Source organism: Garra rufa, chromosome 22, assembly GCF_049309525.1.
Source record: "Garra rufa chromosome 22, GarRuf1.0, whole genome shotgun sequence".
In the NCBI taxonomy this organism is placed as follows: domain Eukaryota; kingdom Metazoa; phylum Chordata; class Actinopteri; order Cypriniformes; family Cyprinidae; genus Garra; species Garra rufa.
Genome location: NC_133382.1, coordinates 16,422,574 through 16,425,930, shown reverse-complemented (window position 1 = coordinate 16,425,930; position 3,357 = coordinate 16,422,574).

Below are 3,357 nucleotides of genomic sequence, written 5' to 3'. Positions count from 1 at the left end.
TGATTTTTTACTTTATTACTTTTACTTTATTTATCTAAAAAACACATTTCAAGCATTTAAGCAGAATCCCTAAGATCCAAAATTCAGTTGAGTCTGTCTAAATGTCTTTATTCCTGCATTGATAACTCATAAAATGCCTGCTGTCCATGAAGACTCACTAAAGCTTGGCGCTGCTTCTCACCATTGTTGACGGCACGGAGGAAAAAGGGTACTGCAAGCTCCCCCCTCTGGAAGAAGCGGTTGCTGCACATCTTCTCCCATCAGCGAGCAGAGGACTTAAGGCTGCAGTTCTGCCATCCAAGCCCTGCAGGATGATGTCGGCGCTTGCAAACAGGGCTTATGCAGTGGCCGCCTCGTTTTTTCAAGCCAAACTTCTCCGCGACATGGACGAGTCTGGCCGAGAACTGGGTGCTTTCAGCGAGCTGCGCACCACAATGGACCTGACCTTGCGTGCAACCAAGGCAACAGCCCAAGCGGTTGGGAAGGCTATGGCCAACCTAGTGGTGCTGGAGCGCCACCTGTGGCTGAACTTGACAGAGATCAGGGACGCAGAGAAGATGGCTTTCCTCGATTCTCCTATTTCTCCAAAAGGTCTGTTCGGCCCCGCTGTGGACGAAGCATTTCATGGAGGCACAGATGACGTCGCAAGCACTGCGTCACTTCCTGCTTAAATGCCACAGTGCAGCGGCAACTGTTTCAAGTCGCCCGAAGATGGCATCCACACCACAGCCTGCAAAGCCAGTGCAGCCTCAGCTCTCACAGAAGCCTAAGCCTGGCCTGCAACAGCGCCCCCGAACGGCAAGGAAATATCTGTTTCCAAAGTGCCAAGGTCCCCGCCCTCGTGTAGTGCTGGAACCTGAGCCACAGAAGCCGTCCTGATATGCGTGCGGAGAGGAGAAAGGGGAAGATTCTCGCAGGTGCTGGAATCCCCTTAAAGAGAGCTCGCATTTATTCCCCGCCTCTTCGAAAATTTCTGAGTGGCGGAGGTTTTCTGACCAGGCGCGTCCTGCCAAGGCAGCGTGTGCCTCAAACTACTGCTGTGATAGCGGACCCACTTACTATAAAGAGCAATTTTCCTCTCTCTACACACACACGCCAGTGCGTCCCCTTCGGGCGACGTACTGACATTACCAGAAAACACTCAAGAATGCCGGCGCTCCCTCTACAGGCGGCGAGCTAGCATCAATAAAATTAGAACCCCTTTCCGCTCGGCAGTTGGCTTGGAAAGCCATCCCTGGCGTGTCAGATTGGACTTCAGTTCCCTCGCAGGCCACCTGTAATCAGAGGTGTCGTTCAGACTTTTGTTCCTGACAATGAATCACATGTTCTTCGAGCCGAAGTGCAGACAATGGTTGCAAAGGCCGCTGTGGAAACGGTTCCCATAGTGAACAGAGTCAGGTTTTTACAGCCGGTATTTCCTCGTACCAAAGAAAGACGGTGGACTCAGACCAATTCTCGATCTCAGACATCTGAATCGAGCCCTCATGCGACGGCCATTCAGAATGTTGACTCTAAAACAGATCTTCGCGCAAATTCGCCCCGAGGACTGGTTTCTGTCTGTGGATCTGAAAGACGTGTACTTTCACATCCAAATAGCGTCCCGTCACAGACCGTTTTATGAGGTTTGCTTTCGAGGGAGTGAAATTTCCTTTCTGGGTACAGTCATAGACTCAATTCAAATGTGAGCTTGGATTACATCAGAGTGCTGCCTAACTATTCAGATGCAAAGTTTCCTGTTATGGGCACAGAAAAAACTCTTCTCATTACGAGCGGTTCATGTGCCGGGCAGATTGAACCAAGGGGCAGATATGTTGTTGAGGAACAACATGGCCCCGGGAGAATGGAGGCTGCACCCCCTATCGGTTCAGAGAATATGGTCAGTTTTCCACAGGGCAGAGGTCGACTTCTTCGCCTCCGAAGACAACTATCACTGCCCAATCTGTTTCTCAAAAACATGGGATGCTCTGGAACCATGACTGGCCCAACACCCGCCTGTATGCTTTTCCCCCGATCGCCCTGCTACCCCAGGTTATCAGGGCGAGTCAGGGAGACGAAATGCTCTCTCTTCCTTGTGGCCCTCTGGAGGAATCAGGTTTGGTTCCCAGAGATGGTCCAGATGCTGTCTGCAGCACCGTGGCAGATACCACTGAGGAGAGACCTCTCGCACGCGCAGGGCTAGATTTGGCATCCCCAGCCAGAACTGTGGAGCCTTCATGTCTGGTCGCTCAACGGGAGCCTAACCAACTCCCTGCGAGATTCAGAAATACCATTTTAGAAGCTAGAGCTCTGTCTACTAGATGCCTCTACGCTCTTAAGTGGTCAGTCTTCAGTGACTGGTGTTCAGTTCATAGTCAGGATCCAATATCATGTGATGTGTCCCATGTACTGACTTTTTTACAAGAGCTTTTGGACAAGGGCCGTCCACACTCAAAGTCTATACGGCAGCTATTGCGGCGAATCATTCTCCTGAAGCTGGTCATACGATTGGCAGAAACGACTTGGTCATTAAGTTCCTTAGAGATGCTCGACAGTTGAACCCTCCTCGCCCTAAAACTGTGCCTACATGAGACTTATCTGTAGTCCTAAGAGCCCTTAAAGGGGCCCCCTTTGAGCCGCTCGCATCGATCGGCTTGAGGGCCCTGACATTGAAAACCGCTCTGCTTTTGGCCCTGGTGTCGGTCAAGAGAGTGAATGACTTGCAAGAGCTGTCTGTCAGTACTGCATGTCTCGAGTTTGGGCCTAATGATTGCAAAGTCATTCTTCAGAAATGCAGTGGCTATGTACCAAAGGTGCTCTCAACGTCGTTTAGAGCCCAGGTTATTTCCCTTCTGGCCCTCCCTACAGCGGATGGCGAACAGGGTCCCAATTTGCTGTGTCCTGTCAGGACACTGAGAGTTTATTTTGAGCGTTCAGAACAGCTCATTGTATGCTTTGGAGGCCGCTCTAAAGGGCTGCCAGTTACAAGGCAAAGATTGTCACGTTGGATTGTTGACGCTATAGCCTTGGCTTATACCTCGGCTGACCTACAGTGCCCCATCGGGGTGAAGGCCCACTCCCCTAGAGGGATGGCCTCATCCTGGGCGTGGTCTAGCAGAATTTCTATTGGGGAGATCTGTGCGGCCGCCGGCTGGTTGTCGCCATCTACCTTTATTAGATTCTACAATCTAGATGTGCCCTCCTTGCAGATGCGGGTGTTATCTGCTTGATTCTCTCTCACCTCCCCACTGGGTGGGTGGAGTTATGTTAAAAAGCAGACCTCAGGTTAACCTTGGGTCTCTTGTTAGCTCAGGCCTTTTTGGGTCCTCAATGAGTGTCCTTGGGCTGAGCTGCTGAGCAGACTAGTTCTGTTCTTGCTTT